The sequence below is a fragment of the Pteropus vampyrus genome, unplaced genomic scaffold, assembly GCF_000151845.1.
Source record: "Pteropus vampyrus isolate Shadow unplaced genomic scaffold, Pvam_2.0 Scaffold353, whole genome shotgun sequence".
NCBI classification, from domain to species: Eukaryota; Metazoa; Chordata; class Mammalia; order Chiroptera; family Pteropodidae; genus Pteropus; species Pteropus vampyrus.
In genome coordinates, this window is record NW_011889134.1 from 868228 (window position 1) to 894273 (window position 26046).

The 26046-nt window shown below is 37.5% G+C and overlaps 1 protein-coding gene across 5 annotated transcripts in view; it reads right to left on the reverse strand.

The window, feature by feature from the left end:
- Nucleotides 1–23117, reverse strand: part of GCM1 (glial cells missing homolog 1) — a 52297-nt gene extending 29180 nt beyond the window's left edge. For 3 of the 5 annotated variants that reach the window (XM_023522674.1, XM_023522671.1, XM_023522670.1), the window contains exons 1-4: nt 21918–22093; nt 17547–17678; nt 6222–6300; nt 2785–4596 (exon numbers count right to left, since the gene is read on the reverse strand). The gene's annotated coding sequence lies outside the window, so the exon portion shown is untranslated. Of the gene's footprint in view, nt 1–2784; nt 4597–6221; nt 6301–17546; nt 17679–21917; nt 22094–23082 lie in introns of those variants that run through there. The other 2 variants (XM_023522672.1, XM_023522673.1) reach the window with 2 other exon arrangements.
- Nucleotides 23118–26046: the final 2929 nt, after the last annotated feature.

The following is a 26046-nucleotide window of genomic DNA, read 5'->3' on the forward strand; positions in this document are numbered from 1 at the left end:
CATATCATGTAACTCCTCAGTTCTAAACTCTCCAAGGGCTCCCCATTTTAATCAGAATAAAAGCCAAAGACCTTAGAAAGGTGTGCAAGTCTCTAGACCAGCACCATTCAATAAAAATATAATAGGAGGCTTGGCATTTTCAATTTCCTGGTAGCTATACTAAAAAAGTGAAAAGAAAAAAGTGAAATAAATTTTAATAGTATATTGTATTTACCATAGTATCTCTAAAATACTATCATGAATTGTGATACATGAGTTGTAAGGAAAAAAGCACAATTTTACATTCTTGTTTTCATTCAAAGTCTTTGAAATGTGTGTCATTTGGTCATAGAACACATCTCAGTTTGGACTAGCCACATTTCAAGAGCTCAATAGCCACGTGTGGCTAGAAGCTACTATGCTGGACAGGGCAGATCGAGCCCACATCTCTCTGACTGGCTTCTTGTTCCCCTCTACCTTGCTCATTGCACCAGTCAACTGGGCAGGCTTGCACCTAAGGACCTTCAAACTGCCCTTTCCCTCGGCCCCCTTGCTCTTTCCCCTGATAATCTCACACATGCCTTTTTCCTCTCATTTTCACATACATGGCCATCCCACTTAAACTGAAACCACCACACTTCCCATTCTGACATTCCCAATTTCTCTTATCTACCTCAATTTTTTTCCCTTAGCACTTATTACCTTCTAAAAAATCATATAGTCATTATGTATTCCCTATTTTCTCACATGAGAAGATAAACTCCACCAGGGCAGGTACCTTTTTTGGTCAGTGATGTATTCCCAGCACTTACAACACTGCCTGATACACAGTAGGCATTCAATAAATGCTCTTGACTGAATGAAATAATGAGAACATAAATCTATCTCCCCACGAGGGTTTTCAAGTCAGGGCTTAGAGTCAGTGTCTCGCATAGTACAACAGCAGTTCTTGGACCAATTGAATGGAAGGTATTTCATCTGTTAGCAATCATCGCAAGAAAAGGCAAGGCCATGTTCAATGCAGCAAGCATATTCTGACTGTCCACTGTGCAGATAGCTGTGGGGAGCAGTAACAATGATCATAAGGATATGGCTCCGCGTGCTTCAGGCAGGCCTGGACTCCCCCCAGACAGCTCCAGAGGCCAATGCCATTGCCAAAAGGAGAAACTGATAGAGACTAATTTCAGTTTTTTCAAAAGAAGAACCTATGAATAATTGGCACCATTCAAAATGAATTGGACTATCTTAAGAGGTCTAACTACTGCCCCAAATCTAGAAATCACTATTGCTGATCAGATTTGAACTCTGTGGGAAGCTGGATTAAACTTCTACAGTTGCCTTTAACATTCTAAGATACTTAAGCCTAAATGCTGATGTGGTAGAAATAACATGGATTTTAATATCAGACCACCTGGGTTTGAAATCCTATTTTATTGTTTACCGGCTGCTGTTCATCCATTTGCATATTTGTTATATATTTTTTCATAAGACTAATTTGGCCAACACCTCGACACATTTTTCAAAGGACTTGACATATAACAGAAAGCAAATAATTTTTTTTAACTTTACTTGGAATTTTTTCCCCAAGGTTCTAGGATGTCCAAAAATTTAAAAGGTCCCTTCCCTTCAAAAAAAATTCTCAAACTGTTTCTAAAACTCTGTTCCCACCACTCAGTGACTACTCTCCATCTCTTTTCCTATCAATAACAACAACCATTACTCTTAAATGTTAGATGCTATCTCATTTCATCTTTGCAAAAGGTGTTGAGGTGTTGGCCAAAATTAGTCTTATTATTCAGATGTGGAAATTGAGGCTCAGAGATGCTAATTAGCTTTTCCTAGGCCACACATCTAGTTAAGTGGCCAAAGGTAGCCTAGGGGATTCCAAAGGGTTTTTTTTTTCACTATTCTATACTCATTTATTCATTCAACAAATATTTATTGATCTCCTGTCTTTGCCAGGAGCTCTGCTAGGAATTGAGGACAACACTATACATAAAGCCCTTCTCTGCATTCTGCAAACTTAATTTTGAGAGTTAGGTTAGAGGGTTTGTAACCATCACCTACTCCTTCCTTTCACTAAAGCTTTGCTATACTCTCCAGGCCTCAATAAGGATCTCTGTAGATGCTGTTGGTTGGCTGAATCTCTACTGACTGCAGTATTTCCCCGAACTTCTTATACCATAGTTATGCAAATCACCTAGTCATTTTCTATTTCTGATTGGACAACAAGATAGAGTTTACTTTTTCTTAAGAAATGGCCTCACATCACAGCCGGCATCTTGCAGAATACTTTGAAAACCTGACAACTCTAATGCTCCTTGTCTCCTTTGCCTTCTAATTTGTTTCCAAACTGCAGTAACAACCAGTGTATACCATGAGAAGGGCATGGTATACACTGGTTGTTACTGCATATTGAACTGGTACAGAGACATTCGTTAGTAAACAATGTTTGCATGCTCTTGCTCTCTCTCTCCTCTGAAAGGTTTGAACGTCGCCACCACACAAGTCACTGCCCTTGCTACTCTTCCCTAATGTCTCCTTAGGCCAACCTCTAAGTGCCAACCACAGGTATCCAAAGCATATTTTAAGGACTCGACCTTCCTCTTTTATTAGGTTTGATTTTACTCACTTGTTCCAGGAAACCTTAAAGTATTTTCTAAATTACTTTCATTTAAAAAGTAATCAGAAGATTATGAAAGCTTTAAAAAAAAACTAACTGCAATTTATCCAACCCCAGTTTATATGATATCATAACATAATGTGTTTCGAGTATTTAAACCATCAGTTCCTTGAATTCCTTACCTCCAATGATCTTGAAAAGACCGCTGTCCTCCATCCAATGCTTCTTGCTCATCCCATTGGTGGAACCCTCAACTTCGTCATGACCAGGAGCTACAACTGCTCATAATCTCAATGTCAAGGATTTGATACAATGTCACCATTTCTAGCAGCCCTCTCCAATACTCTTTCCTCCACAAAACCTCTGACACATTGATACTCCAATATAGAATGCTCCCTCGACTGCCTTATGTCCTCTCTCCCTTCTAATCATTGGACATACTTATTCTAAAAAATTATTTGTTGTTTATTCGAAGTTCAAGTTTAACTGGGCATCCTTTATTTTTATTTGCTAGATCTCACAACCCTACAATTATTATAATCACTCTCTAACATACACTCTCAACTTCTTTGGCCTCCTACTTAAAACTCTGTTGGCAAAACCACAGCGTGTTAAAGCCCGACTTTCTGACAACTCTGTATTCACATCCATGCAGCTGATTGTGGCTAGAGAAAAACACAGCCCCACTGAACAGATCTCATTCCCAAGTCATGACCACAAATCTCAAAAGGAGCTTTAATGCTACATGAGAATCATTCACTTATATGTTCTTAGTCAATGCATATTCTGTATGTTATGTCTTTGCTACTCTCCTCAAATCTTCTATACCTTCTCTTTTATCTTCATTCTCAGGGTCCTACTTTACTGAGAAAATCAAAGCACTCAGGGGAATTCCCAGATTCTTCTCACTATTTATATCCGATTTATTTGTACACATCTATGTTACCTTCTTGTCTGTTACATTGATTGGGGATCAGCAAACTGGGGCCCATTGGCTGAAATCAGTCCACTGCCTGTTTCTATACAGCCTGCCATCTAAGGATGGTTTTTATTTCTTAAATGGTTGGAGGGGGAACAAAATTTTTGCAACACGTAAAAATTATATAAAATTAAAATTTCAGCAAACCTAAATCAAGTTTTATTGGAACATAACCATGCCCATTCATTTATATATTATCTATGGGAGCTTTAGAACCTCAGTAGAAGAATAGTTGTGACGGAAACTGGTATGACCCATAAATACTAAAATATTCGCTATTGGTTTTTTACAGAAAAAGTTTGCTGACCCCTTATCTATCGGTGCTCCAGTCCAAAGCCACTTATTCCACTTCTTCTCCCCTACTCAAGAATATTGTCCTATTCATTCTACCCAATCCTGCACCATCAGCTTTTCCATGTCTACTAAAACACTGCTATTAGTGTAACAAAAAGCTATATCGCTAGTCTTAAAACAAACAAACAAAACCCTTATTTCTTGTTGTGTCCCCTCTGTCCCCACCAGTTATTGCTCTCATTTGCAGCAAAAATCCCTCCCAAATAATCTGGACTTGAGGGTCACAATTCTTCCCCAAATTTCTCTTAACCTTCCCCCATCACTCTACAGAAACTGCTTGCACCAGCTACCAACTATTTGCTAAGCTAAACCCAGCAGCCAGTTTTCCATCTTACCTGATCGATGGGGCAGCATGTGACGCAGTGGATCACTTTGTCTCAAAGCTCTTTTTCCACTTGGCTTCCGAGACATCACACTTTCTTGATTTTTCTCCTACCTACTCGATGCTTCCTCAGAGTCTCTTCTCCTTGTTCCTCTTTTTCTTCTCGATCGCTGGAGGCCCCCAGGACCTCCTTTTATTTCTGCTCTCTCCTTCAGTCTCACAGCGTGAAAGCTTGTCTATCATGCTCATGATTTCCAAATATGTTCCCCAGCTCAGACCTCTCTCCTGAAGTCCATGCTGCATTATCCAACTGTCTACCTAGCACGACCACATGAGCATCTAAAAGACATCATAAAATCAACCTTCCAGTCCAAACATCAGTCCAAAGCAGAAATCCAGGTTCTTCCCCATCTTCTCTCCCTCCATTACTGGTAACCACATCCTTCTTTTCAGGCTTGAATCCTTGCAATCATTCATGACCACTCTCTTTCTCTCACACTCCACCTAGAATCTGTCAGGCAATTTGTTGGCTCTATGTCCACAACTGAACATTTCTCACCTGACCTTACCTTACCTTACCTCAGCCTCTCTCACCTAGATCACTGTAATACCCTCCAAACAGTTCTCCCTGCTTCCACCCATCTGATATTCTCCTCTCCACCCAGTAGCCAGAAAAATTCTTTTAAATGGAAGCCAGAGGAAAAGCCAAAGTCCTGTAATGGCCTACAAGGCTCTCCTTGATTTGGCTTGCTGCCTCCCAACTCCTCACCTCTCTGACCCATCTCCTATCATCTCCCCCTAATTTATTTAGTATGACACACTGACCTGCCAGCTGCTTCTGGGACAAGACAGTCCTGCTCTCACCTGGGCCTTTGCACTGGCTGTTCCCTCTACGTTTCCTTAGACAGCTGCATGGCTAACCTCTGTCACCTTTAAATCTGAGATGTCACTTTTTCAGTGCACCCTATTTTGACCTCCTTAGCCCTGCTCTACTGTGTGAGATTTACTCTATTAACCTCTAATATATTATACTACATACTTACTTTTAGCAGTTTACTAGAATGTTGAATCCATAAGGCAATATAGTTTTGTCTATTTTGTTCACTTCAATTATTGAGTTCCAAGTGCTTGAAACTAAAAATGCTCAATAAATATCTGGTGAATGAAAAAACTGAATATTGACTTGCTAGATGAATGACCTTCATTTTTTAACTTAGTTTTTCAATAACGTTGAGAGTTATGTGTTATCTCCATTTGTTAAATTAATTAAAGAAGGAGGCCATTAGACTGACATGGGTCTAATGCTTTGGTGGCCTACATGAGCAAACCAAAAACTAAGCCCGTAATACTTCAAGGTAAAAAATCAAAACCTAAAGATTAGCAATCATAAACTAGGCTTTGAGCTGTAGCCCATCAAATAATTTACTTTCTATGTTTAGCACCTTCCCTGTCTTCCCCCTGGCTCTTGTCAGCAGAGAACTCTTGACTACTTATGGTTGGCACTAACCGATTCAAATCAATGTTTGCTCAAGTAAACATCAATCAAACTTTTAATATGCCTCAGTTTATCTTCTAAAAACCTGGAAGGACACCAACCTTTAAAAAGCTTAAGTAATTTGTACAAATCATAAGTTATTAAGTTGAAAAGTGAAATTGAGGACCTCGCTTTTTTAACCCCACAAATAGTATTGTTTCCAGCTTCTACATTGCTGCCTCCCTGTTTCTTTTTATGGGAACCTGAGAAATGACAAGTTCACTTGCACCAAAGATGCACTCTTGGATCCATGAGTAAAGCAAATTTCTGTAAATCAAAGCAGAATTTCTTAAAATAACAGCAAAGAAAAAGTTAGGAGTTTCTATTAGTTCCTAAAATAATTCACACATTTAAAAAACATAAATTTAAAATTATTTAAATAGGTAGAAACCTTTAAAAAAAACACATAAAGAGGTAATACATCACTTACTTTTATCAGGTTTAAAAGTTCCCTTGATGAAGTCATGGTTGAAGAGAATCGAGATGAACGTGGTGAAGCTTGATTGGAGCTTTTGGGCACGGGAAAGTGATGGAGAATTGAAAAAGAGTGAAAAAAGATCGAAAAAATAGAAAATGTTACTTAAATAATTTGGAGAGATGATATTTCCTAAACCACTAGAGGCTGATAATCTCAGAGAACCTGTCTTCATTTAAAAAAATCTAAAGACCATTTAGCACATGCTACCTTTTGCCTTCAGGAGAACCAAACACTATTGTCCAGATGGAGATTATCTTTACCCAGAAGAGAAAACTAAGACAAAACCAGAAGAAAAACTACTACCCTCTTGTTCCTGGGCTTTTCAACTCAAAACTCAAGCTCCTCCCATTTCTATAGCTGGGAAGCCCTCAAATGTGGAGAAATGACTCTTGAGGAACCTGGTAAATTAAAAAATGAGTGATGCCCAAGGTACACTCATGCCTCTCATTATGAAAATGGCTGGCATTGGCACTAAGATTGGTAGGGAGAAAGATGAGGGATAGTTTTATGGCACGATTAATTCTCAGTTAAAAATCAATTTTAAAACTGCAGAATCTCTACAATAATTAAACATAAGAAGCATCTACCTAGCAATATTAGTATTATGCATTTTTAAAAATCATATGCTGCAGATAACTAAGTAAGCATTATTGTCATTGCATTAATAATGCAACGTAAAAAAAGGATAGATAGGACACTTTACTGGGCCTAGAAAGCCCTTAGCTATTTTTCTTCCTTATTCCTTTCAAGCTTAGTTGTTTTAGACAGAAAGAACAAGCTACATAACTCCATGGAATAGGAGGGTGTGAAGTCAGGGCCCTAAACTGCCCCTCCTGACCAAGATAGCCTAAACTGCCCCTCCTGACCAAGATAATTGCATTTGAAGGGCTTCTTGGAATTGTTAAATAAATAAATTTTGAAAAAGAATTTAACTGCTTTCCAACCTGGTTCCTCTGTTGCTCTACCCAGAGAATGAGCTTGGGACTATTAGTGACAATGCCTAACTCAAAGCTAGTCCCTGTTCAGGAATCAGCTGTGGAAGAGATGCCTGTGTAACTCCTTTAACCATGGTAAAGCTGCGCCAAAGCACCAAGAACCAAGATTCTGGAATGCCCAGTCTGTTTTTAAAAAAATATATAAGTCACTAAAGGCTCTAGAGCCATGTCTCCTACTGCTCCGCCTAGTAAACACAATTAAGTAAAATATTCACTAAGTATAATTAAGTATTCATTAGTAAAATAAATGAGTAGTAATCCAAGAACTAAGTTCTGGCCCACTCTATACCTATGTGGAAGATATTAATTGAATCAGATTCTTAGCAAATGTCTTTACATTCATCCACAGTGGATCAATAGAATATTTCTGCTTAAAACTTGTTCAAAGTTTACTAACTTAACTCAAGAGTCATAATTATATTCAATCAGTTAAATCCTCACCACTGGAAAGCTTGGCTTTAGTTTTGAGCAGTTAATCTAAAAGATCATGGCATGGAGCTAATAGGGTAGAGTGAGTTCTAATGGGTTATACAGCTAAATAATATAGTCACCTTTAAGCTAGACATCAAGTCAGGCAACTAGAATTCAAATTCCGCTATCCTATTTACGTGGGCAAGTCATTTAACCTCTTTGTATTTCATCTGTTAAATGGAAATGATAATACATCCCTGACTCATTGGTGAGACTAATGTAGGTGAAATAACTCTATTGACTCTAAGTTCTGTGCAAATGTTAGTTATGTTTAGCATCAACTACAATAATTGCCAAAATGGCCAATGTTGGCCAAAAGCCACGTAAGATTCTCCCTAATCCCTCAAAATGATTTTTCAATTACATTCTGTATTTTAAAATTTATATGGAAATGAAAAGGGCCAAATAAAGCCAAGACAAACCTGAAGTAGAACAAAGCTTAAATCTTATACTATCAGATATCAAAACTTATATGTTATATTTTATATATTCCCAGTAGATGGACAACAAGAAAAATTTACTAATGTATTATATCTTCCACTTATGACCCTCAAAGGAAACAATTTAAAATATGGACAGAAGGGAGGGGGGTTGAGGGGCTGGGAGAATGGGGTGAAGGGTTAAAGAAGTACAAATTAGTGGTTAATAGATGGTCACGGGGATGGGGAGCACAGCATAGGGAATGCAGTTAATATTAATATGTTGGATAGGTGGAGGGACAGGAGAGGGAGGGAGCAATTGGGGAGATCATTTTATGAACTATATAGATGGCTAACTAATGTACTATATTCTTGAAACTAATTTAAATAAATAAATTAATTAAAAATATGTAAAATTTTAATGTCTTCATTGGAGGTATGAATGAGAGCAAAATATTGGAACTGACCTAATTGTTCATCAACAGGGGCTAGTAAAATAAATTATGTCTTCCATCTTATAGAATATCATTCAGCTTTCAATATACAAAATAGGGAAGCTCTTTATGTATAGTTGCATAAAGACCTCTGACATATATTATTAAGCAAAAAAAGCAAGATGCAGACCTATATGTATGATATGCTACTATTTAGAATTTTTAAAAAAGAGCAGTGAGGAACAATCTGCTTCTAAAATTTATATGGAAATCCAAAGAGCCAAATATAGCCAAGACAATCCTAAAGTGGACAAAACTTAAAAACTTATACTACCAGATATCAAAACATATTATGAGGGGGAAAAGAAGTTGAACTCATAGAAACAGAGAATAGAAAAAGCGGTTGCTAGGGGCTGAGAAGTGGCAGAGGTTGGTAAAAAAAAGTGCAAACTTTCAGGTATAAGATGAATAAGTTTTGAGGATTTGATATATAAAAGTTTGACTCTCGTTTATAATACCGTATTAAATAATAGAAATTTGCTAAGAAAGTAGAACTTAAATGTTCTCACACACACAAAATGGTTAATATATGAGGTGATAGATCTGCTAATTAGACTCTGTGGGGGAAATCCTCTTACAACGTATACGTATATCAAATTATCATGTTGTATAATTTAAATGTCTCACAATTTTATTTGTTAATTATATCTCAAAAAAATAGGGAAAGAAAGACTTATTATGAGGCTCTACAGTTAAATCAGTGTGGTTTCGGTGCAATGAAAAGCAAATAGACCAATAAAACAGAGTAGAATCCAGAAGCATACATATATGGGCAATCGATTTATAACAAAGGTGTTACCGTAGTGTGGTAGGAAAAGACAATTCTTTAAAAAAAAAAAAATAGTGCTAAGCAAACTGAATATTCATAAGGAAAAAAAAATGAATCTTGACCCCTAACAACATACATAAAACTCAACTGAGATGAATTGGAGTTCTAAAAACATAAAACAATCAGGCTAATAGAAGAATCATAGAAGAATATCTTCATGAGTTTAGGGAAGCAAAATTTTCTATAATATGAAAGAAAAAATGCTAACATAAAAGAATAAAATTTAAAAATTGGACTACATTAAAACCAAGGACCCCTGGTCGTCAAAGAACACCATTAAGAGGAGTTTTTTCCCCCCCTTCCCCCTCCCCTAATTAATGAAAAAAGGAAGATTAAAGGAACTAATTGTTTCAATTTGCAGAGCATAGGCCCCTCTCCACATAATTAGAACCAGGCAGCTGGGCAGAGAGCAAAAGCTATTTGTAATACACAAATTGAACAAAGAAGTCATAACCAGAAATGTAAAGAATACTAATCAGTAAAAATTAGGCAACCTGTTTTTTAAAATGGGCAAAATACCTGAACACCTATTTATGAAGAGGCTATCCAAGTGACCAGTAAACATGAAAATTTCTTCATATTATTTAGAAAAATGTATGTGAAAACCACTCTGAAGAATGAGAAAATGAATCAGATAGTCAATATCAAGTGCTGTCAAGAATGTAGAACAACTAGAACTCAACCTGGAAGAGATTATAAACTGGAAAACTGCCTGCCAGTATATACTGAAGCTGAATACGTATACTCTATGGTTCAGCAATTCTGCTCCTAGGTACAGAAATGCTTACATATATTCACCAAAAGACAAGAATTATTATAGCAGCACTATTCACTCTAGTCTCAAACTGGAAATAATCCAAACGCCCAAAGATAGTATAATGGATAAACAAAGTAAGTATATTATTTACACAATGGAATACTATTTAGCAACAAGAATAAATCGACTACTATAACAGCATAGATAAAAATATCAGCTGAGAGAAAGATATAGGCAGATTGGAATTACTACTGTATTATATAAAGTTCAAAAGCAGGCAAAATTAATCTATGGTGTTAGAAGGGGGAGGGGAGGGAGCCAGTGGGCTGGTTAATGACTGGATATGGGCTTTGAGATTCTGATAAAGTTTTCTTTCTTAATTTAGGATTACATGAATATGTTCACTTTGAGAAAAAAATAATGAGCTGATCGCTTATGATTTGTGCACTTTTTTTTCTCTAGGTATATATATACTTTAATAAAAAGTTTACATTTAAAAACTGGGGTAATATTTATATTCATATGCCATTAAAATCTCTGGGGATATCTGTCACCAAAGTTAACTCTAAATGGATCAAAGACCTAAATATAAGACCTGAAACAACAAATTGCATAAAAGAAAACACAAGTACTAAACCATGGACCTTGGTCTTAGAGAAGATTTTATGAATTTGACCTCAAAGTCAAGGAAAATAAAAGCAAAAATAAATGAATGGGACCATATCAAACTGAAAAGCTTCTGCACAGCAAAAGAAACCATCAACAAAACAAAGAGGTAACCAACTAAATGGGAGAAGATATTTGCAAACAATACCTCAGACAAGGGGCTAAGATCCAAAATATATAGAGAACTCATACAACTCAGTAACAAAAATAACAAACAATCCCATTAAAATATGGGCAGAGGACCTGAACAGACACTTCATCCAAGAAGGTATACAAACAATCAACAGATATAAGAAAAGATGCTCAACTTTACTAGCTATTAGGGAAATGTAAATCAAAAGCACAATAAGAGAGTGATGTCAGAAACATGGCGGAGTGAGAAATGTCCCCAGATCTCTCCCCCTGAAACAACAGTAAACTGAACATCTAAAATTCAACAAAAAAACACCCAGATTGCAAACCAGCACATCTGAGCATGGGATCTGCACATAAGGGCTAACACAGGTCAGAACCCTGGGAGTTAGGCAGTAGACTAGGAGAAACAAGCTGCCTCTCATAGCCAGAGCTCCCTGCAGGAGGAGGGGGAGGGGAGAAGGTGTGGCGGGTTCCCTGAACAGCACTACCTGAGAGAGCTGTGATCTCCACGTGGCCAGTGGCAGCGCCCAGGGATCAGAACAGAGAGCAGAGAAGAGGGGTTGGTAGAAAAGTGGGGATGGCAGAGAAACAATAGTTATTACCAGCCATGGTTGCAAAACGTGAGGCTGAGCTGCAGCCCCCATCTCCCAACCCAGAGGGCCACTCCCCCCATACCCTCCAAGACCGAACAACGAGGAGACCCAGGGGAATCTGAGCAAATGCTACTGAAATTGTCACTAACACTAACAGGGACTGAGACTGAGGGTAGTGAGCATGATTTAATATTTATAAGGAAAAAAAGGCATTATTAAGACTATATAAATTAGGGATCTAAAAGGCTTAGACACCACCTACTGGAAACCAAAAGAAAAATGCCTTTTTTGCAACAAGATAAAGAGGGACCTTTATATAATAAATATATAATACACTTCCATTAATGCCCAAGCAGAGAAATAGTCCATTAAACACAATGAACAACCAAGGTGGCAAGGCAGCTCAGAAACAATGAAAAATCTCCAGAAAATAAGCTTAAAGACATAGAAATATGCATCTCAAATGACAGAGAATTCAGATGGTACTCCTGAAAAAACTCAATGAGATCCAAAACAATTCATATCAACAATTTCAGGAATTGAAAAAAATGACTAGATGAGCAGAATGAGTTCTTTAGCAAGGAGATTGAAACCCTCAAAAAGAACCAAATAGAACTTCTGGAAATGAAGAACTCACTGAAACAGTTGAAAAGTGAAATAGCAAGCTTGAGAAATGGAGTTGACCAAATGGAGGAAAGGTTCAGTGATATCGAAGACAGAAATCTAGAAATAAATCAGAAGGAAGAAGAGAGAAACTGAAGAATGAAAAATAATGAACGAGAAATAAAAGAGCTAGCTGATATCAGGAGAAGAAACGTAAGAATAATGGGCATTCTCAAAGGGGAGGAAAAGAAACAAGGATTAGAAAGCATTTTCAGGCAAATAGTTGACAAGAATTTCCCAAATCTAAGGAATGAGCTAGAGCTTATAATTCAAGAATTCAACAGAACACCCAATTATCTCAACCCGAAAAGGCTTTCTACAAGACACATTGCATTAAAATGATCAAAAATCAATGACAAAGAAAGAATTCTCAGGGCAGCCAGGGAAAAGAAGATGGTAACCTATAAAGGAAAACCCATTAGATTACCATCAGACTTTGCAACACAAACCTTACAAGCCAGAAAGTAGTAGAATCAAATATTAAAATTATTAAATGAAAGGAACTACCAGCCAAGAATAATGTATCCAGCTAAGCTCTCCTTTAGATACGAAGGAGAAATAAAGACCTTTCCAGATATACAAAAATTGAGGGAATTCTCTACTACAAGGCCTGTATTACAGGAAATACTGAAAGGAATCAGCTCACCTAAAACAAAATGACAAAAAAAAAAAAAAAAAAAACGAACAAACATAACTAGGAGCAAGGTGACTAGTAGGGTGATAGAAGCAGAAGAGTACAACCCTTACTAAGAACACAGCATTATAAGTTTAAACAATAAGAAGAGATTTGCTATAACAAGATAGTAATGAACGTTCAGCATACACAGGGACAAATTGAGACAATAATGACTGAAAAGGGGAGGATTCAAAGATATAAATTCACAAAGGGCAATGGAGATAAGGCACACATAGTAGAAAATGGACTACTATATATATAACTATCTTTTTCATAATTGTAATGGCAACCACACGCCAGAGATTCCGAACTGAAGTATATAACATAAAACAAGAAGAACTAGGGAGAAAACCCACAGATGCCAACCAAAATAAAGAAAACAGAAACACAAGGACAAGTAAGCAATGGAAACACCAAGCTACCAGAAAGCAAAAGATAAAATGCTTATAGGAAAACCTCATATTTCAATAATCACCCTAAATGTAAATGGACTGAACTCACCGATAAAAAGGCACAGAGTTGCAGATTGCAAAAAAACAAAACCCAACCATATACTGCCTCCAAGAGACACATCTCAGCTCCAAAGACAAATATAGGCTCAAAGTGAAAGGGTGGAAAATGATATTTCAAGCAAATGGCATTTGGAGAAAAGCAGGAATAGTGGTACTAATATTGGATGAAACAGACTTCAAAATAAAAAAGGTACAGAAAGATACTGAGGAACACTTCCTAATGATAAAGGAAATCATGCACCAAGAAGACATAACACTTATTAATATCTATGCTCCCAATCAGGGAGCCATGAAATATATAAAGCAATTACTAACAGAACTAAAGAGAGAAACAGACCAAAACACTATCATAGTAGGGGACCTAAATACTCCACTGTAGGATATGGACACTTCATCCAAACAGAAAATCTATAAGGAAATAACATCCTTAAATGAAACATTAGACCAACTGGGCATAATTGACATTTATAGAGCCTTTTTATCCCAAAACAACTCCTTATACATTCTTCTCTAGTGCACACGGAACATTCTCAAGGATTGACTACATATTGGGACACAGAGATAGCCTCAACAAATAGAAGATGGTTGAAATCATACCAACCATATTCTCTGATCATAATGTTTTGAAATCGGAGGTTAACTGTAAAAAGAAAGTGGAAAGAACCACAAATACATGAAGATTAAACAACACGCTGCTGTAGAATGACTGGGTCAGAAAAGAAATAAAAAGAATGATCAAGAGATACATAGAAACGAATGATAATGAAAGTACAACATATCAAAACTTTTGGGACATGGCAAAAAGTGGTAATAAGAGGAAAGTTCATATCATTACAGGCCTATCTCAAAAAACAAGAACAAGCCCAGATAAACAAACTAATACTTCACCTTAAAAAACTAGAAAAGGAGGAACAAATGAAGCCTTAAGTCAGTAGAAGGAAAGAAATAAAATTAGAGCAAAATTAAATGTAATTGAAAAAAAATAAAAAAAATAAATGCAACGAAGAGCTGATTCTTTGAGAAGGTTAATTAAATTGACAAACCCCTGGCTTGACTCACTAAAGAAAAAAGAGAAAGGACACAAATAAACAAAATCGGGTCGAAAGAGAAGAAATTACAACTGATATCGCAGAAATACAAAGGATTATACAAGAATACAATGAAAAAAGTATATAAGACCGAATTCAATAACCTAGAAGAAATGGACAAGTACTTAGAAAAGCACAACCTTCCTAGACTGAATCATGAAGAACTGGAAAATCTAAATAGACCTATCAGCAGTATGGAAATTGAAACAATCATCAAAAACCTATAAAAAAACCAATGTCACCAAAAAAAAATAAATTAAAAAAAAAAAAAACTACCAAAAAGTAAAAGTCCAGGACCAGATGGCTTCACCAGTGAATTCTGCCAAACATTCAAAGAAAATCGAATACCTATTCTCTTCAAACTCTTCCAAAAATTTGAAGAGGAAACAATATTTCTCAACTCATTTTATAAGGCCAATATCACTCTGATACCAAAACCTGGTAAAGATATCACAAAAAAAGAAAACTACATCTCTCATGTAAACAGATGCAAAAATCCTACATAAGATACTAGCGAACCAAATACAGCAACATATTAAAAAGATTATACACCATGATCAAGTGGGCTTCATCCCAGAGGCACAGGAATGGTTCAACATATGTAAATCTATTAATGTGATATACACCATACAAACAAATTAAAAAATAAGAATTATATGATCATGTCAATAGATGCAGAAAAAGCCTTTGACAAGATACAGCATCCATTTATGATCAAAACACTTAACAAAATCAGTATAGAAGGAAGGTACCTTAACATAATAAAGGCCATATGTGACAAACCCTTAGCCAACATTATACTTAATGGTGCAAAACTAAAAACCTTCCCTGTAAGATCAGGAACAAGACGAGGCTGTCCCCTATTACCACTGTTATTCAGTATAACATTGGAAGTCTTAGTGAGTGCAATCAGGCAAGAGAAAGATATAAAAGCCATCTAAATAGGAAACTGTCACTATTTGCAGACGACATGATTCTCTATATAGAAAACCCTAAAGACTCCACAAGAACACTACTAGAAACAATAAGTAAATACAGTAAAGTTTCTGAATACAAAATCAATGTTCAAAAATCCATAGCATTCCTGTACTCTAATAATGAAGTGTCAGAAAAAGAAATGGAAAAAATAATTCCTTTTGCAATTGCAACAAAAAGAATAAAATGCCTAGGAATAAGTCTAATGAAACATATGAAGGACCTATATAAAAAAAACTATAAGACTTTGTTAAAAGAAATTGAAGAAGATACAAAGAAATGGAAAGATATTCCATGTTCTTGGATTGGAAGAATTAACATAGTTAAAATGACCTTATTACCTAAAGCACTATACAGATTTAATGCAATCCCAATCAAAATCCCATAGGCATTTTTAAAGAAATAGAACAAAATATCAGATTTCTATGGAAGCACAAAAGACCCTGAATTGCCAAAGGCATTCTGAGAAAAAAGAATGAGACTGGAGGTATCACTCTGCCCAACTTCAAATTATACTACAAAGCAACAATAATCAAAACAGCATGATATTGGCAGAAAAACAGACACACAGACTAGTGGAACAGAATTGAGAGTCCAGAAATAAACTCATGTTTATATGGGCAAATAATTTTCAACAGAAAAACCCAAAAACATGCAGTGGAGGAAGGAAAGTCTGTTCAATAAATGGTGCTAGAAAAACTGGAAAGCTACCTGTAAAAGAATGAAACTAGACTATTGTCTATCACCACACACCAGAATTAACTCAAAATGGATTAAGGACCTGAATATAAGACCTGAAACAATAAAGTACATAGAAGAAAACATAAGAACTAAACTCATGGACCTTGGAATTAAAGAGGATTTTATGAATTTGACTTCAAAGGTAAGGGGAGTAAAGTGAAAATAAATGAATGGGACTGTATCAAACTAAAAAGCTTCTGCACAGCAAAAGAAACCGTCAACAAAGTAAAGAGACAATCATCTGAATGGGAAAATATATTTGCAAGCAACACCCCGATAAAGGCCTAATATCCAAAATATACAAAGAATTCATACAATTCAATAACAACAAAAACCAAACAATCCAATCAAAAATTGGGCAGAGGACCTGAACAGACACTTCTTCCTAGAGAACATACAAATGGCCAACAAACATATGAAAAGATGCTCAACATCACTAGCTATTAGGGGAATGCAAATTAAAACCACAATGAGATACCATCTCTCACCTGTTAGACTAACTATTGTCAATAGGACAAGTAATAACAAATGTTGGAGAAGATGTGGAGAAAAAGAACTCTCATACACTGCTGGTGAGACTGCAAATTGGTATAGCCACTATGGAAAACAGTATGGAGGTTTCTCAAAAAACGAAGACTTGATCTACCATATGATCCAGCAATCCCTCTACTGGGTATTTACCCCAAAGACTTGAAAACTCATATCCGAAAAGATATTTGCACACTGATGTTCATAACAGCATTATTCACGGTGGCCAGGATATGGAAGCAATCGAAGTGTCTTATGAGAGATAAGTGGATAAAGAAACTGTGACACATACATACAATGTAATATTACTCAGCCATAAGAAGACATGAAATACTGTCATTTATGACAACATGGATGGACCTCGAGATAATCATGCTAAGCGAAATGAGCCAGACAAAAAAAGTTGAAAACCACATGATAACACTTATATGTGGGATATAAACCTAAAAGCAACAAACAGGACAAACAAGCAGAGACTCATGGACATGGACAATAGACTACTCGTAACCAGAGGGTTGGGGGGAAGGGGGAGGAGAGGTAGATGGGGTAATGGGGTGACAGAAAGAAATCTAACTATGGATGGGGAATACACAATGCAATATATGTATGCCTTACTGTTAAATTGTACACCTGAAAATTACTGGATATTGTTAACCAATGTCACCAAAAAGATAAATAATTAATTAATTTTATTAATTGATTTTTAAAAAAGCACAATGAGATACCACCTCATACCTGTTAGAATGGCTATCATCAACAGGACAAGTCATAACAAGTGTCGATGAGTTTATGTGGAAAAGAACCCTCAGACGCTGCTGGTGGGAATATAAATTGGTACAGCTACTACGAAAAACAGCATGGAGTTTCCTGAAAAATTTAAGAATAGAATTACCACATGATCCAGCAATCCCTCTTCTGGGTATCTACTCCCAAAATTTGAAATTATTTATCTGTAAAGATAGATTTATTGCAGCATTATTCATGGTGCCCAAAACATGGAAACAACAGAAGTGCCCTTTGATAGACAATTGGATTAAGAATATGTGGTACATATATACAATGGAATATTAGTCAGCCCTTAGAAAAGATGAAATACTACCATTTGTGACAACATGGATGGACCTTGAGATTACCGTGCTAAGTGAAATAAGTCAGACAGAAAAAGTTGTGAAACATATGATTTCACTTATATGTGGGATATAAAACTGAAAACAACAAATAAATAAGGCAAACAAATAAAACTCATAGACACAGACAAATTTAGTGGTGACCAGAGAGAAAGAGTAGAGCGGGGGAGGTAAAAAAGGGTAAAGGGGGTCAAATATATGGTGATGGAAGATTTGACTTTGGGTGGTGAACATGCAGTGCAATACACATATGACATATTATTGAATTGTACACTTGAAATCTATATAATTTTATTAACCAATGTCACCCCAATACATTTAATTTAAAAAATCTCTAGGGAAAAATTACCTTGTTTTAGTGGAGTGGGTGCTGGGCAACAGAGATAACTGTAGAAAGAAAACTTCAGTCTAATATTCTAATTTTTTCTTACTTTCTGAGCCACATTACCCATTCAAACATTTAAAGAATAAACTCAAAAATAAAATTTTAAGATATGAGATGAAATAACACTCTTCTAAAATTCTAAGTTTGATTTCTTGGTGATTATCAAAATTCTTGTTACAAGAGGCAATATTTTATCAACAAATGAGTGATTAGGTATGGAAATGGAAGGTGTAAATAAGAAGATAAGACAGTTCATTATTTTGCTAATCAATCAACTTGAAGTCTTTAACAAATGTACTTTGATCTCATAAAAACCACAGCTCAGTAAAGGACTTAGGATGACATACAGAAGTTGTGATTAGACAGCTCTCCTCGTCTGAAAAGTGTCCTGAGAGGGCCAGAGGATGCGATATGGGACATATTTGCCAAAATATGAAAAGAATTCTCTGCCAGCTGGGAAGGATGCTGACAAGGAAACACCATTGTTTTCTATTTAATTCTTTCTGAATGTTTTCCCATCAATTCTTAGCCGGACTGCTGGCAGTAAAAATACTTATCCATTCTTTCATTTACTTCGATCAATGCAGTCAGATTCTCTAACAAAAACTTCTGGGTCACTGCTTGTTTTGTCCCCAGAACAGGCTGTTCTTGTTAAATCAAGGTGATATCAAATGTTTTGGCCCCTGCTTCCAGCAGCCAGTGCTGAGTCTACAAGAAGAGATGAGCCTTTCTTCACAGAGAACATGAAAAAGGTGAAGAAAAGGGTGACAGCAAAAGAAACTGCTGCTGCTCTGAGATGCACAGCAGAGAAAACAGGAAAGAAAATGAGAATTAGAATTTATCTTTTTGTTTTTCTCCCTGAGGCTGTGGAAACAGACAAGGGAGGCAGTGGTTCTCAAAATTACTTATGACCTTGCACTGATTGGTGTTTGCAAGTTTTTCTTGGTCTCTAGGCTCCAAGCCTGCTCTGCAGAGTATCCTCCCCTCCTCCTCTCTCTCTTTTCCTTCCTTATTCCTTCTCTCTCTTCCTTAGCTCTTGGTTTCATTCTGTTTTGGGTTGTTTTTAAAGTTTGGTTTATTAAAATATAATTTACATAGAGTACAATTCATCCTTTCTGGGTGTACAGTTCAATGAATTTTGACAAATGTATACAGTTACGTAAGTTACTGAGATATAGAACATTTCCACCAAGATAGGGAACTTCTTCATCACCCATCAAAATTTCCCTTGCTTCTTTGTAGTCAATCCCATCCTTCCACCCTAGGCCCTGTCAACCACTGATCAATTTTCTGTCTTTTTCAGGATGTCGTATAAATGTAATTATAGAGTATATACTCCTTTTGAATCTGGCTTCTTTAACTCAGCATAATTCTTCCATAATTTATCCTTTATTGTTGTTGCATGTATCAAGAGTTTGTTGTTTTGTATTGCTAAGTAATATTCTATTGTATGGCTGTTGGTTTATCCATTCACCTGTTGATGGACTTTTGTGTTGTTTCCAGTTTGGGGCAATTATGAATAAGGCTATCATAAACATTTGCTAAAATATTTTTAAAAAGATACTTGAAATCGTATCGACTCTCTAAAGCCACAATGTTGCTATCACTCCTAGGTTACTTTTTCTTGGTATTACCTACTACATCGCTCATAATCAGGCTTCCTTCATTATCTCAAAAAGTCTTTTTTAAAGTTGGTTTCTTTGAATCAGGATTCACATTACATGAGGTTGTTATGTCTCTTTAGTGTTTTCTCCTAAGGAAGCCCCCTCTCTATTCATCCTCATGTCATTGACTTTCAGAAAACAGGTCTGTTTTCCTATAGAATGTTTCCATATTCTGGATTTGTCTCTTTGCTGCCTTGAGGTGGCATTTAACTTTCTTCTCTATTTCTGGCATTTCATGTAAGTTTACTCTCAGGACATAATTAGATTATTGAGGGTGTTAATGGGTAAATTGAGGCATATTTAAAAATTTTTTTTTTTAAATAAGAGTTTATTTAAGCAAAAATCCATTCCACAGTGGGCAGTGCCAAGCCAAAAGTGGTTAGGAACACTCCATCAATAGGAGTAGAAAGAGATTTTTTTATAGAGAAAAGGTAGAAGTAAAGCTTAGAAAATTATTGATTGGCTATAGTTTAAAGCCTAGTTAGCTGCTTGTTATTAGTTGTCCTTAGCTTAGATTTCATAATCTTGAGGCATTTATAAGCTTAGATTTTGGGTTGCTTGTGAAAGCCACCATAGTGATGTAAGGTGGGGCAAATCCACCGCCCCCCTGCCCCAACCCACCCACCCAGTAGGGACTCAAGTGCTACACCAAGGGATAAGGCAGGGGTCTTTGACTGTGTGCAGGAAAAAATTTAAGCACACTCCAGAGTTAAGAGACGAAAGGAAAGTTTATAAGAGCAGGAATGATGCTCCACGAACAGAGATACGGTCTTCTCTCAAAAACAGAGAAATGAGAGAGACTGAGAGACAGACAGAGACTGAGTGGGACTGAGAGAGACAAACAACAAGAGGGACCCTGAATGTTCGGGGAATTCAGCGTATATGTGATTCTTAGTTTCTAGGAATTACAGTTTAAAGACTTTTTTTCCCTATTTTCCTTTGACGGTATGGGTAAATAGTTTGTTAGTAATCCCAGCAGGAATCTTTTTCTGTTCCTGTAGGTTCCCTGTGGCCTGGTTCTGTGGTCTGGCAGCACACTGCAGGCTCTGAATATCACTTGGTTAAATATTTAGTTCTCATGCCTCTTTCCTATTTTATTTCTCCCTCAGAGATTTTATTCCCTTAAGGGGATGTTGGGGAATAGGTCTGTCTTCTGTAACTTTTTCAAAGCTGAGATAGGCTTGTAGTCCCTGCCTGTCGGGAATAAAAATGCCTGGAAGCCTGTTCTAAGGACTCTAGAGGCAGAGAATGTGGGGTGGTTTTAGTAACTGGAAACAGTTGGAAGTCTTGCATGACTGTCATCTTTATGTGGAATTAAAGAAGCCTGGAAAGTACAAGATTAAAGAGACAAGGGCCTAAAAGTAATAAAAGTAAGACAGTTACCAGGGGTCCTAGGAGGGGAAAAAGCCAAGTGATATTTGGTAGGTATCCTTTAATGGAGTCCTATATAACTTGAGTGGTGGAGTCATTTTATAGCAAAGAAATTTCTGGTATTAACACAGGGTGGAAGGTGATGAGAGCTGTCTAGACAAGGCTGGATGACAGAGGAAGCCAAGAAAGCTGTGTAGTATAAGGCTGGAGCAGGCGTGGCAGCTCCTTCTTTCCTCAGACCCAGGCGGGACAGAGAATCTCCTTTCCTGGGGGAGGGGGATGTGTGAAGTGGCAAAAGTTAAGTCAGATGAGGGCAGTGTAGAAGTAAAGATAAGGCCGATCCATGAGATTACTTATACTAGCAAGAAGTAAGTCATTATTTTTAAGTTTAAGGTTTCTGAGATCCTTTACTAAGGTACACCCAAAAAGATGGAGACTCTTAATTTAGGTAACAAGTCTTGGCCAATTAAGAAGATGGACACTCAGGAACATATAGGAAGGAATGTGCTATAATCTTAGATCCAGTCTCACAAATAAAGGGAAAAGTAAATTATCCTACCTTAGGCTGGCTGGCCAGTTGTTCCCATCATCGGGTAGTCAGTGTAGTCAGTCTTGGAGAGAGGCCCATGAAACAGGTCAGGACAGAGTAGGCAGCTCCAGGATCTAGTAAAAATTCAGTTTTCCTACCTGCCATGCTGAGGGTGACCTGAGGCTCCACTTTTGTGATGGCAATTGATCTTTCTAGGACTGGAGCTGGCGAGTGCTCTGGCCTCCTCTGTCAGAGAAGGTAGCTCTCTCAGTTGAGAGGCTAGCCATGATGGGAGAGGGCGTAGGAGGCCCACCCCTCCCTGGCTTCCCGGGGCTGGATGGATATTTGCCTTTCTAGAGCCCTTCTTTTTTGCAGTATGTGCATTGATTGTGTCCCAGTCCTGACGATGCCAACCAAGGTCGAGGTTCTCCTGGCCTAAAAGGTTTTTATCGCTTAGGATCACCTCGAGATGGTCCCTGCATTGTGGCAGCTAAAATTTGCACCTTTTTATTTTTTTCTTTTTTTTACTCTCCTTTTTTTCTCTGCCTGGTCCCAGTTATTGAGCAGCTTAAAGCCCTCTGACACCGAGGTAGCCTGTGGGGTTTGGGGTTTGGCTCCCAACTTTTGGAGCTTCCTCCAAATATCTGGCACAGCCTGAGTTATGGAATGTATAGCCAGGAGTGCCTGGCCCTCATCAGACTTTAGTATGTTTTCTAAAAGCCTCAGAAAACTGGTTAAGATATATAGCTGTATTCTTATCCTTTTTCTGAGCAATCTCTTTTACTTTATTATAGTTCATCAACTTAGTTTAGCATCTTTTTAAAATTTCTTTCAATATGCATATTAAGAAAGTGACCCATCCTTAGCTGATCTTTCCCATCCTCATAGTTCCACTGAGGATTGTTCTGGGACTGCCTTGCTAGCCACTTGATTGACAGCAAATTCCCCGGCCTTCTCTAGAATCCAAGCCTTTTCATCCTGGATGCAACAGTGGGTCAGAACTACTATAACATCCTGCCAGGTTAGGGAAAAGGTCAGGCCAAATTTAATTAATTCATTCCTAAACTTGTCTGGGGTTTTGGTAGAAACAGCCTAATTGTTCTTTACACTGGCTTATATCTGACATTGAGAAGGGTAACATGAACCCTAGCAGGCGTGAAATATAGAAGTTTACGTAATTATTAGCAAAACTTACTTTTTACTATTGTAGAGACTTAGTTTTTTCTTTTTCTTCATTTTGTTAAGTAATCAAGGACCATTAGTTGTCCTTAGCTTAGATTTCATAATCTTGAGGCATTTATAAGCTTAGATTTTGGGTTGCTTGTGAAAGCCTCCATAGTGAGTAAAGGTGGGGCAAATCCCCCGCCCCCCCCGCCCCAACCCACCCACCCAGTAGGGACTCAAGTGCTACACCAAGGGATAAGGCAGGGGTCTTTGACTGTGTGCAGGAAAAAATTTAAGCACACTCCAGAGTTAAGAGACGAAAGGAAAGTTTATAAGAGCAGGAATGATGCTCCACAAACAGAGATACGGTCTTCTCTCAAAAACAGAGAAATGAGAGAGACTGAGAGACAGACAGAGACTGAGTGGGACTGAGAGAGACAAACAACAAGAGGGACCCTGAATGTTCGGGGAATTCAGCGTATATGTGATTCTTAGTTTCTAGGAATTACAGTTTAAAGACTTTTTTTCCCTATTTTCCTTTGACGGTATGGGTAAATAGTTTGTTAGTAATCCCAGCAGGAATCTTTTTCTGTTCCTGTAGGTTCCCTGTGGCCTGGTTCTGTGGTCTGGCAGCACACTGCAGGCTCTGAATATCACTTGGTTAAATATTTAGTTCTCATGCCTCTTTCCTATTTTATTTCTCCCTCAGAGATTTTATTCCCTTAAGGGGATGTTGGGGAATAGGTCTGTCTTCTGTAACTTTTTCAAAGCTGAGATAGGCTTGTAGTCCCTGCCTGTCGGGAATAAAAATGCCTGGAAGCCTGTTCTAAGGACTCTAGAGGCAGAGAATGTGGGGTGGTTTTAGTAACTGGAAACAGTTGGAAGTCTTGCATGACTGTCATCTTTATGTGGAATTAAAGAAGCCTGGAAAGTACAAGATTAAAGAGACAAGGGCCTAAAAGTAATAAAAGTAAGACAGTTACCAGGGGTCCTAGGAGGGGAAAAAGCCAAGTGATATTTGGTAGGTATCCTTTAATGGAGTCCTATATAACTTGAGTGGTGGAGTCATTTTATAGCAAAGAAATTTCTGGTATTAACACAGGGTGGAAGGTGATGAGAGCTGTCTAGACAAGGCTGGATGACAGAGGAAGCCAAGAAAGCTGTGTAGTATAAGGCTGGAGCAGGCGTGGCAGCTCCTTCTTTCCTCAGACCCAGGCGGGACAGAGAATCTCCTTTCCTGGGGGAGGGGGATGTGTGAAGTGGCAAAAGTTAAGTCAGATGAGGGCAGTGTAGAAGTAAAGATAAGGCCGATCCATGAGATTACTTATACTAGCAAGAAGTAAGTCATTATTTTTAAGTTTAAGGTTTCTGAGATCCTTTACTAAGGTACACCCAAAAAGATGGAGACTCTTAATTTAGGTAACAAGTCTTGGCCAATTAAGAAGATGGACACTCAGGAACATATAGGAAGGAATGTGCTATAATCTTAGATCCAGTCTCACAAATAAAGGGAAAAGTAAATTATCCTACCTTAGGCTGGCTGGCCAGTTGTTCCCATCATCGGGTAGTCAGTGTAGTCAGTCTTGGAGAGAGGCCCATGAAACAGGTCAGGACAGAGTAGGCAGCTCCAGGATCTAGTAAAAATTCAGTTTTCCTACCTGCCATGCTGAGGGTGACCTGAGGCTCCACTTTTGTGATGGCAATTGATCTTTCTAGGACTGGAGCTGGCGAGTGCTCTGGCCTCCTCTGTCAGAGAAGGTAGCTCTCTCAGTTGAGAGGCTAGCCATGATGGGAGAGGGCGTAGGAGGCCCACCCCTCCCTGGCTTCCCGGGGCTGGATGGATATTTGCCTTTCTAGAGCCCTTCTTTTTTGCAGTATGTGCATTGATTGTGTCCCAGTCCTGACGATGCCAACCAAGGTCGAGGTTCTCCTGGCCTAAAAGGTTTTTATCGCTTAGGATCACCTCGAGATGGTCCCTGCATTGTGGCAGCTAAAATTTGCACCTTTTTATTTTTTTCTTTTTTCTACTCTCCTTTTTTTCTCCGCCTGGTCCCAGTTATTGAGCAGCTTAAAGCCCTCTGACACCGAGGTAGCCTGTGGGGTTTGGGGTTCGGCTCCCAACTTTTGGAGCTTCCTCCAAATATCTGGCACAGCCTGAGTTATGGAATGTATAGCCAGGAGTGCCTGGCCCTCATCAGACTTTAGTATGTTTTCTAAAAGCCTCAGAAAACTGGTTAAGATATATAGCTGTATTCTTATCCTTTTTCTGAGCAATCTCTTTTACTTTATTATAGTTCATCAACTTAGTTTAGCATCTTTTTAAAATTTCTTTCAATATGCATATTAAGAAAGTGACCCATCCTTAGCTGATCTTTCCCATCCTCATAGTTCCACTGAGGATTGTTCTGGGACTGCCTTGCTAGCCACTTGATTGACAGCAAATTCCCTGGCCTTCTCTAGAATCCGAGCCTTTTCATCCTGGATGCAACAGTGGGTCAGAACTACTAATAACATCCTGCCAGGTTAGGGAAAAGGTCAGGCCAAATTTAATTAATTCATTCCTAAACTTGTCTGGGGTTTTGGTAGAAACAGCCTAATTGTTCTTTACACTGGCTTATATCTGACATTGAGAAGGGTAACATGAACCCCAGCAGGCGTGAAATATAGAAGTTTACGTAATTATTAGCAAAACATAGTTTTTACTATTGTAGAGACTTAGTTTTTTCTTTTTCTTCATTTTGTTAAGTAATCAAGGACCTGGTTAAGACAATATAAAACACAGAAAATTATTTTGAGAAAGCACAGGATCCTTGCTTTCTACTCTAAAAACTTTTCCATAACATCAGTAGCAGACCAATAGTCCAAGAAAAATCATCTTATTTAGCAGAGGCAACCCAACTTTAATTTTGTATTAGCTTACTTTTGATATTTAAATTTACTTACTTATAAGAATAAACAAACAAATAAATAAATTTACTTAATTAATTATATTTAC